Genomic DNA, 10,820 nt, shown 5'->3' on the forward strand with positions numbered 1-10,820 from the left:
TTTATCTTATTTACTGTTCCATTCCCAGCACATCCCCAGTGCAGACCGATACTCACAGTAAATGATGGTTGATTAATATATGTATATTTTGGGGAACCTCAAAGAAAGTGAAAGCGTGACTTCTTGTACCAATAAGCTTGTTATTGAATCCACTTTATGTAAGACCCATGTTTCTTCAAGCTTTCTTTCTTTTTTTTTTAAATTAAAGTATAGTTGATTTACAATGTCTTGTTAGTTTCAGGTGTATAGCAAAGTCATTCAGTTATACATATAAGGCTCTCTTTCTATAGTCAATATTTTCTCAACAAGAGTTTATTTTTACTTAGTTGAAGCTTCCACCCTACCCCTTCTCTTAAGTGAAGCTATTGAAAAAACAAACAAAACAAAACAAAACAAAACACAAAGCAACGACAAAACCCTAAGTGGGAAGGGTGTTAACTAAGAATGCAGGTCCTGTTACTTGTTCTGGATTCAAGTCCTGACTCGACTAGTAAGTAGTTGGGTGACTTTGGGCAGGTTGATTCACTTCTCTGAGCTTTGGTTTCCTCCTCTATAAAATGGAAATAATGAAAAAAGGAAATAATATCAATAATATAAAATGGTACCAACCATCTGGAGGGCAGTTAAGGATCACAGTGTGAAAGTTACTATCAAGCTCTCCAAACAGTGTATGGTGTGTGGCTAATGCTCTCCAAACTGTTACTGTGAGCGCATCTCCTGAACATAGAAGACAAGCCACCTCAGTCCCCATGTGGTGGGAAGACGATGGGCCTTTGTCAGTCATGGAACCCTGGATCAGGACCTGCCAGGCTGCCTGCTTCTGATGGGCACAGGCAGGGCACGTGGTAGATACTCAGTGACATCATGGTCCTGTGGGTCACCCACGTCAGAAGCCTGGGACCCTTCCTGGCCTCCTCCCTCAGGCTCTGAGCCACGCCATCATCAAGTCCTGTCGAATCGCCCTTCTTACAACGTCTAGAATCCAGCACCAGCTCTTAAGTCCCTCTGTCTGGCAGGCTTCATAATCCGTCATGTTTTTGGCTATTCCATCTCTAGAACTATGATCGGGTACCGTTAGAAAGCCGATCCTTCCCACACACAGCCGTGGAAAGAGTCATTCTAACAAACCAATACGATAATGCCCCACTCTTGCTCCAAATCCTTCCTTGACCCCTACCAGGTCCAGGAAAAAGGTCACGTCCCTTATCCCAGCGTGTGAGCCTCCTGTGCTCACAAACCTGCCAGACTTTCTCCTACAACACCCTCCTCCCATCCTTTGCTCCAGCCACCAGAGGACACCACTGTGCCTGTCACTGACGGTGCACAGTCCTCTGCCTGGAACGCCCTTCCTCTTTGGTCTTCCTAATCAAGTCCCCTTCCTATACGAAGGCTCATTTGACTGTCACCTGCCCTGAGACCCTGACCCCCTCTCTCTCACCTTTGGTGTTGAGGAATATCTCCCTGTGCTCCCATAGTTCCCTGAGCTGCAGACCTTATCACACGGTATGGTTATTGTGGATGGACTTTCAGTCTCCCCAGTTACACTGTGAATTACACAGTAATTGCCAGGATGAGGCATTGTTCATCTGGAGCCATAGCACCCAGGACATGGCTTCGAACAAAGCAAATAATCATAAAATGCTTAATAAATGAATGAAAATGATTACTGAATTAATCAAGTGTAAAGGTAAGGTTCTTTCCTCACAAAAAAACCAATATGAAGCAACTAGAGGACACATAGGAAACAGTCTGCCCAGGAGGCTATTAACCTAGGGAGCCATGGGGGTGGCTCCCTCACCCCCTACAAGTCCGGGCACAAATGTCACCTTCTTAGTGAGGTGGCCACTGATCACTGAATTTACACCCCCCTCACCCTGGCCTCCCCATTCCCTTTCCTGCTGTACTTTTCTCTAAAGCGCTTATCATCTTGGAACATAGTATGTATTGAGTCTTTGTTTTCTTTCTTTCTTTTTACTAGGCTGTAAGCCTTACAGAGGCAGGGATTTTGCTTACTTTGCTTTAGAACAGTGTCTGACATACCGTAGGTGCTCAGTGCATGTTATATTGAAAATGAAGAAACGAATGTCAGGCATTCAACTACTTGTGCTGTGACTGACAGGTTTGTTAGAAAAGGGAGTGATCACTTTAGCCCAAGTCTGATGACTCCTTTGAAGGTCAAGGTCCATTAAACTGATTTTAATAGATTCCATTTATCAAAAAAGAATAAAGAATATCCTTTTTGATGACTTTATCTACTCATTATTAGTTTAAGAATAAACTGATGGAAGGGTCAAATGCTATTATTATAAAATTAAAACATTAAACTAGTAATAATAACAAAGAGAATCAATAATATAGCTAACACTTGTACAGCTCTTCCTATGCGCTAGGCTCTGTCTCAAGCATATGACCTATATTAACTCACTTAATCATCGCATTAACCCTGTGAGTCAGTATTATTATTTTCCCCCTTTTACAAATCAGAACACTGAGGTGCAGAGAGGGTAAGGAATTCACTCGAGGTTACAGAGCTGCAGTGTGGAGAATCCAGGGGTCATGGTAGAGCAGAGGAAATGCAACAGGCAGGGCAAAGGGCTTGGATTCAAGTTCTGCCTCTTAGTAACTGAGTCACATAAGCAAAACTAAACTCCAGTAACCTCATCTTCTGAACTCCAGTAACCTCAACTGTAAGATGAGGAGAATCGGATCGTACACATTCACACCGTTGTTGAGAGGCTGACAATCATTATATATGAAAGTGCCATCAAAACATGAGCTACTGTTACCCACTGGGTAGCATTACAACAGTAATGTTTTTATCCCATTCAAGGTTAGGACACTATTATATTATAATTCTTACATGATTGCCTCCATCTCATTCCAGGAAACAAACGTTGCTTTCATTGACCATTAATTCATACATTCTGGCCATGAGTTGTTTTCACTCGTCCCTCGTGTCCCAAAGCAGCCTCCATGCTAAGCTGAGGTTAAAATCTTCTTCTGGGAGGTAGAGGTGGTCTTCTCAGACCGCAGCCAGGCCAAATGCTACAAGGTCTCTTCATTTTAACAGCAAGGGAGCCTGGTTGGTTGGCTTCAAAGGTGTGAATTTAAAGACCTCTGCCACCTGTTGAAGATCTTCTTCCTGTGTTAAAACAAGTTCTGCCTCGGGGCCTTTCCGCCTGTCTGTCCCTCTACTGGGAATGTTCTCCCCTTCTTTCTATGAAACAGTTAAATCTAACCGCTCATGCTGCTTCCTCAGAGACGCGTTCCCAGGCCTCCAGGACAGAGCAGGTACCCATGCTCGCTGTCATCCCAAGCATCTGCAGTGGCACTGCCACAGCCCTAAAGCAGTCATCATTTGCATAAATAGTAAATGTCTGTCTTCTCCACCAGAATATAATTTGGATGAGGTTAGGGATCACCTCTGTCTTTTTCAACACTGGAACCCAGTGTCCATTGTGACTATAACACCTTGCCAGTAAAAGGTGCTCGTTAAAATATTTTGAATGAAAGAAAGCACCCCTTGACCACTTTGGGGAAGCCCCAGGCTCTCCGAGCCTTGGTTTCCACGTCGGTCAAAGAATCTCCCTGGCCATCACATGATTGCCGTGCATATTGCAGCGAAAAACTCTTTAGACACAAAAATATGAACATGCACCCAGGGACTGAGGTGCCACAGTTTCTATCCAAAGCATTTTAGGAGGTGAAAAATGCATTCCAAGGTTCAAACAAATAGACCTACACATCAGGCATTGAGTTATTTGGAGCAAAAGCAACCAGGAGGGAAAAAAGGACATATGTTGATTTGGAGGGCAGAAGGAATTCCAAGCTCTGCAGTATCTTTGGAATTCTTGGAGCCCTTTCAGTGTGAATCAGGTTACACTGGAGATATATTTGGATTTTGCCATCCACTAAGTGCTGTTTCACATGGGCCATGGAGATGAATTCTAACTTACCGTAAATAGAATGAGGGGAGCTTTGTTGCTAAATTATTTATTGCGCATTACATCTGGCCCTGAGCAATGATGTTTTTAGGTTCCACAAAGGTAGCTGTGTATAGTCTACTGTCATTACATAAAGGAAACTCTGACGGTTTAGATTATAAGATATAAATTTTCTGTTCATCAACCAGTGAAGAGCACACAGGGTTACTCTATTGTGTTCCTGCAGGAGACTAGAAGTAGATTTCTGCATCTTCTCCCAAGCACTCTGTCCACATTTGCCATAAAGATCCACTAATCGGTTTTTGTTTTCCATTCTGTAGAATGAAAAGCAGAATCTCCTCTCCTCTGTCTGATGGATCCTGTAGGGCTTCCCGGTGCCTGAGGAGAGAAAGCCAGGCTTAGAGGAATCTTCTGAACACAATACAGAATAAACCCCTTACAAAGCTTCACATTACAAAGGACAGATTGAGAAAGCCCTTCACATTCCTCCCTCTAATTGCAACAGGTTTGAGGTTGAGGGAGATTTCTTAATAGAGCAACACCTCATATACCTCTTTTTTTATAGATGCAGGTATTTTTCTTTCTGGGGTGGTACCTTTCATGCCCAAATTTTTATTCCTCTTCTTGCTTCTACTTCCTTCAGTCTTTTCCTATTATCAGTTAATGATGGGTCATTCATTTAACAAACATGCATTAATCCTTATCATGGGTTAAACAAACTGTGTGTTCAGATAACCCACTGACCTTCCTCCAGCTCAGCCTGGACACCTTGAACAACCTTCTCCTGAAAGCCCTCCCTCCAGTGCCCTCGTCCTTCAGATCTTAGCTAAGATTTTACTGACTTGGGGACTCTTTCCAGATCTTCAAGCTGGATTCCATCTCACTGGTGTCCCCATGCCCAACATATACACGCCAGGCTCTCATTTTCCTCTGCCCAACTCCTCCCAGAACTTCCTACGCTTTGGATACATCCAGTGATATGCGAGTAAAGTCTGTTCCCCACACGTAGCTACAAGCTCCCTGTGAGCAAGTTCTAGGTATGTTCTGTTCATTATTATATGTAGTTCATCATCATATTGATCACCATCAATAAGTATTTGTTGAATGACTGACCTGCTTACAAATAATCACAAAATTGACAGTGGCTTCCACGGTCAAAGTTATTTCTCACTCACCATGGAGTCATGCAACCCTTTTCAGCAGCCCTTCTCGGAGTTGCTGTCCTCCAGGGGCCCTCTCCGGGGGCTGGGCTGTGTCCATCTTGAGACTCTGCCATCTTCTGGCCTCAGCTGGCTGGCAGAGGGAGAGCAGAGCATGTCGAGAAGACACCTCTGTCTGCAAGGGTCGCATGTCATTCTCATCCACTGTCCTCTGGCCAGAATTAGTCACACAACTCACCAAGTGCAAGGGCAGCTGGGGAATGGAGGGGAGCCCCCTTGTTATTAGTGGGTGCTGCCAATCTCCGCCAGAGGCACTTAAAAGGGTGATGAGGATTCTGATAGGCAAAGACACGGAGGGCTAAGCAAATAGCATGAGCAAGGGCTCAAGGAGGGAAAAAATGAAATAATAATTTTAAAAACCCTAATGATTTGAGAGGAACTGCAATAAATGTAGAGATACCTTATAAAGGCATCTAGTGCCTCAAGGACAATAGGCTGGAGAAAGGAATAAACAGGTCATTGAGTGGACAGATAAATGGATGGACGGACTTGCACCTAAGGCTGAGGAGCTCAGACATTATTCTGTAGAGAGATGCAGAGTTAACTTGGACCCTGGTGCTCTCGGCATCCTGTACCCCTCCCCGCATACCATCATGAAGCAACCACCATAGGAACTGCAGAAAGGCAAGAGCCCTGAGCGAAGGGGCGAGAGGCCAGATGCCCTCTGAGACCCCGTCCCTCCAGAGATGTTCTTTGGAAGCCTCTTCACTTTGCTTTCACTCATTTGTGAGTTAGCCTCTCATGTAATTAATCTGCTGCCTCCGGCCTGACATGGGAACAGATAAGTGAGGGGAAATACGGGTGCGCTCCACTCGCAGAGAATGGCTTCTGAAAACATGTGCACGGGCTAACAGGATGGAATTTAAATTCTGAGAGCAAGTTAGAGCTCATCTGGACACCTGTTCATGGAAATAACGAGGTCACTGAAATCCTGGCAGTGGGGTGGCGGGGTGGGGGGGTGGGGGTTGGCCTTGCCACCCGTGTGGTAAGAGCAGAACCAGAACCCTGGTCTCTCCCAGCTGAAATGTATGTAAGGGAATCAGACCTAACCACGAGAGAATGAGCGAGTATGTGGGAAGATGCTGAGTGCTCCGGGCAAAAGAGAAAGTTGAAAAGATGAAGGAGGACCAGAAATGCCAGGATGCTGACAAGGTATAGAAGGTGAGGTGCAATTTTAAATAGAAGAGTCAGAGGACGCCTCAGTAACAAGGTGACATTGAGCACAGCTTGAAGGGGATGAGAGGTGAGCCATGTAAACAGCAAGGGAAGAGGGTACTGGAGCCAATGGGAGGGCTTGAAAATGAGGTGTGATGTGCAGAATACATTTCAAAAGGATCACCCTGGCTGCTATGTTGAGAATAAACCATGGGAGATAAGAGTAGTTGTGGGGAGACCATTAGGAGGTTATTGCAGTGACCCAGGCAAGAATGATGCATTAAAAATGATTAATAACCAAAGCTACAATGTTCCAAGCAAATGTTTGTAGATTTTAAGTCATCCATATAAAACTACGAAGAGTAGCTATTAAGAACCCCTCATTCTATTTTTCAGGTGAGAAAATAGAATTCAGAGAAATTTAGACCTTCCCCAATGTCACATATTTAGTTCATGGCAGAGCCAAGTTTCAAATCCTAACTCTAATTATTGGGCACCTACTGTATACAGCAGACTCTAAGGCATGGAGGAGTCCTTGCTCTCAGGAGATACAGGCTGGCAGCAGATGAGAAGGGAGGGGCCACATGTGCAAAAAGACAAATGACAAGAGGGAAGAAGGGCATCCATCCTTCTGTGCCTGAAGCACGTGCTCCTCCTGCAGAAATTTCCCTGGATGCCCCCAACAAATATACTTCTCGGGGAGGAACCCATTAGGTCTTGGGGGTAATTTTTTAAAGGTATGGAGTAAGATACGAAAAGTCAGAAGAAAATAAAAAATAGAAATGGGAAAACACACCAGGCAGACTCCAGAGGGTAGAGGAAAAGATGGAAAGGAAGATCAGGGTTCTGATTCTAGCTTGTTTCTCTGTTTCTCTACTTGAAACATTTTCCTCTCTCCTCCCCTTTTTCCTTTCACCTGTCTTAATCAAAGAGGGGCTCATACGTCGTTGCCCCTCCTCTCTTGCCAATAAGTAAAGGTGGCGAAAAGCTGACAAGCTGTGCAGATCCCTGGCCTTGCCTCTGCTAGAGTCTGCATTGTGCTAGGGCCGAAGCTGCAGTTCCAGGCTCCTTTCTCAGCTGGCTTTGGGCTCCAGTTGGCCAAAGAGTGTCTTGGATGAGAAATGGGAATGCTAGCGGAAGGGAAGAGCTGGGGTGTTTACCCTTTCCTTCTTCACTGCAGCCTTTGCAGCCCTGCTGGAGACCTGGCCTCTGGCCTTGGGCAGCATCGCCTCATCCCCCTGCTATCCAGTTTGGGATGGTCCTGGCTTTCCTTCTGGAGCTAATCTCTGGGTTGCTTTGTTCTATTTGCTATTTACTCGGCTTCTCCAATCTTCCTTCTCCAATGTAGCTAATTCCCTGGATTAAATTCCTCCTGTTTTAAGTACTGAAAGTAACTTCTGTTTCTCTTGAATGACACCCAGGCATACGACAGAGAGCCATGCAATCCCAAATGTGCCACCTTAAAAACAGTGCAAGACAGGACTCAGATTTTGAAGTACCTGCCTTAAGGATGAATTCCACTGCAGATTGATAACGTAATAGTAAAAATTCCCTTTGAACAGAAGTCAAAGTGTTTACAGTCAGAAAGGTAATTTTGAAAGAATAATCATCAGTGTCTTTAAAAAGTTTTTATAATGAATTAAGACACATTATCATCTACAACTTTTCTAAAAGATTCATCAATATTTAATATTCTTCTCAAAACCACATTAGGATTAACATTACAAAGAAAACAGTCTTCTGTTCCAAGGAAAAATGTATCGCTGTGATGTGGTTTTATCTGATACCTCCGTTAGCATAATACAGTAGAGGGGAGTATATTTTACACTAACAACAGATTCTTTTTCTGCATTTCTGCCCCTTGCTACTTTTACAAACTAAGCGTCATTTTACCAGCAGGAAGACACAGTACATAAAACTTTGCAGCCGCAGGATATGTTCCCTAATATTTGGCTAATCTTTGGGTGATCTCAGGAGAAGGTAGTGGACGAATCTTAATAGCTAGCAGGGGGTATATGAACTTCTCTTTTTATTACCTGTGTCAGCTAACACTTTGCAAGATGTCATGGCACAAGAATCTAAATATTACGTCCAGAATCTCTTCACTGCTCTATTCAGAACCAATCTGTGTCTGGTTCCTAAGTGCTAAGCTTGAATAGATATGCTCTTAATAATTAATCCTTTCCTTAAAGGGCTTTGATTTTTCAGATTCAGATTCCGCTGAGTGTATATTTGGCATCTCTAAGCCAGTTGTGCCAAAACAGAATTGTAACATTGGGGGTTGTACTCGATTCCAGGCCCTGTGAGAGTCTAGTGGAAGAGGCTCAGATGTGCTGTCTTAACCCTTGAAGAGAAGCCTGGCAGCAGTCATCTCCCCAAAAGAGGCACATTTTGCCTGAATTAAAACACCCCTGCCTGCTGGTCCCCATGCGTGCTGTCCTGTGCCTCTGTGCTTTTGCTTGTGCTGTTGCCTTCCTCACTTTACCCCATTACTCCGTACGTGCTCTTTTCTAAGATGCATCCATTGCCTCCTCCAGGAAGCCCTCCTTGATTACACACACACACACACACACACACACACACACACACACACACACACACACACACACCCTGCCCCAGGCTGGCTCAGGCCACCCCCCAGCTTTCTTCTGCACATAATTTCAAGGTGATCTCTTTGTGGGTCTGCAGCTACCTGCAGACTCCAAACTGCTGCAGAGCATGAACTGTCTCTGGATGTGAGCATGCAGCCTCAACAGCTGCTCAGTTCCTGTTCCTCGAACACAGCTGAATTGAGCTGAGCAGACCGGCTGATCGTTTATGAAGCCTAGATCATGCCTCTCGCGAAACTGCAAAAGGCAGCAGTTCCTCCAGCGCGGTGCTCCATGACCATTTCAGGACACAGTGGAACATTCATCGCTTTTCTGTAAAATCGCCTGTGTGCCGACGCTGCTTGCATTCTTCTTTTTCGTTTTGGCTTTCTTCCTGAGAGAATTACACAACCCGCCTGTCCTCCTCCCTGTACTGTACCTCCAGCTCTGAAACCCTATGAATAAAGAAAGACAGCCAGGACTCCAGTATCCTGTTACAAATTCAATACACGCATACCTTTCCCGTGAGCCCTGCAGACTTGCATTTTCTCGAGAATGGCAAAGCCAAACAGGCCTTTCCTTTTCCCAACTGAAAAAGACAGGTCTCAGAAACCTGAAAGGGCTTTATGAGGTCGGTCAGGCTTGCCCCATCCTTAACGGAAACGTAATGGCTAACGTGCAGCCAGGTCTGGGCTAGGAAAGGCTCCGCCATTCGCTCCCTGTTGGTGACCCAGGCCATTTGCTTCCTGCGACCCCAGGCCAGCTATTAAACTTCACTGCAGTTCAGCCTCTTCATTTCTAAAATAAAGTCAGTACCATCTATTGCACAGTGCCTGGGGAGGATTAATAAGATAATGTTACATAGAGTCTGGCACCTAATGTTCAAAAAGGGGTAGAAATAATAATAATAATAAAAATAAAATTTCTATTCCAAGTTGTTATAGGTCAAATTATATCTACCCGCCCCAGTCATATGTTGAAGGCCTAAACCCAGAATGTGACCTTATTTGGAGGGCCTTCACAGAGGTAATCAAATTAAATGAGGTCACTAAAGTGGGCCCTAATCCAGTATAAGTAGAGTCCTTATAAAGAGGGGAAATTTGGACACAGTCATGGACACAGGGAGAACTCCATGTAAAGATGAAGGCGGAGCCTGGGGTGATGCTTCTTAAGACAATGATACCAAAGAGGCCAGAGCAAACCGCAGCAGCCAGGAGGGAGCGGGGGGGGGGGGACAGATTCTCCCTCAGGGCCTCAGAAGGAACCAACCCTGCTGACACCTTGATCTTGGACTTCCCGCCTCTAGAACCATGAGGTGATGAATTTCCATTGTTCAAGCCCCCAGCCTGTGGGAGTTTACCTGTGCCGAAACTGAGAACAGAGAGGTTAGACCATTGCCTGGAACGATAGCACAGCGGGGGTGGCAGAGCCAGGACGATGTTGCAGTCCTGTGCAGTGTCTTTCTGCAATGAAAGGGCTCGTTTCTGTCCCCGGGGAAGGTGTTGGTTGCCACAGTCTCTATCCACACCCCTCACATCCACCTCCTCCTCCAGCCCACCCTCCCGAGCCCTTTCCTCTGCACGCTCAGGACACGTCGCCTCCTTTTCCTAGTAACCTTTGGCACGTTCTCATCTCCTACCTTGCGCTTCAGTTAGGACTACGTCCTTCCCAGGAGAGATTCTCATTTAAATGATCTAGGGTGGGGCTCACAACATTACATTTTTTAAAAAGCTCTCCAGATGAGTTTCATATGCGGCAGGATGAAGGCGCTGCATTAGACCACAGGCCCTTGGAGCAGGTCCACGGCGGCCTTACCTGGTGTCCACTGCGTGCCATCCAGTGGGTGCTCCAGTGGGTGGGAGACGAGTGAGCTGAGTCCTAGGTAACAGATAAATACACAACTGCAATGCTCC

General features: G+C 45.3%; 1 long non-coding RNA gene across 1 annotated transcript; it reads right to left on the bottom strand.

Moving 5' to 3' along the window:
- Nucleotides 1–4,072: 4,072 nt before the first annotated feature.
- On the bottom strand, nucleotides 4,073–9,317 carry LOC137777858 (uncharacterized). The gene is made up of 3 exons (XR_011076655.1): nucleotides 9,012–9,317; nucleotides 5,120–5,279; nucleotides 4,073–4,322 (listed from the first exon to the last, which is right to left on the bottom strand). It is a non-coding gene; the product is annotated as an uncharacterized lncRNA (long non-coding RNA).
- Between the last annotated feature and the right edge of the window lie 1,503 nt (nucleotides 9,318–10,820).

Source organism: Eschrichtius robustus, chromosome 15, assembly GCF_028021215.1.
Source record: "Eschrichtius robustus isolate mEscRob2 chromosome 15, mEscRob2.pri, whole genome shotgun sequence".
Taxonomy (NCBI): Eukaryota; Metazoa; Chordata; class Mammalia; order Artiodactyla; family Eschrichtiidae; genus Eschrichtius; species Eschrichtius robustus.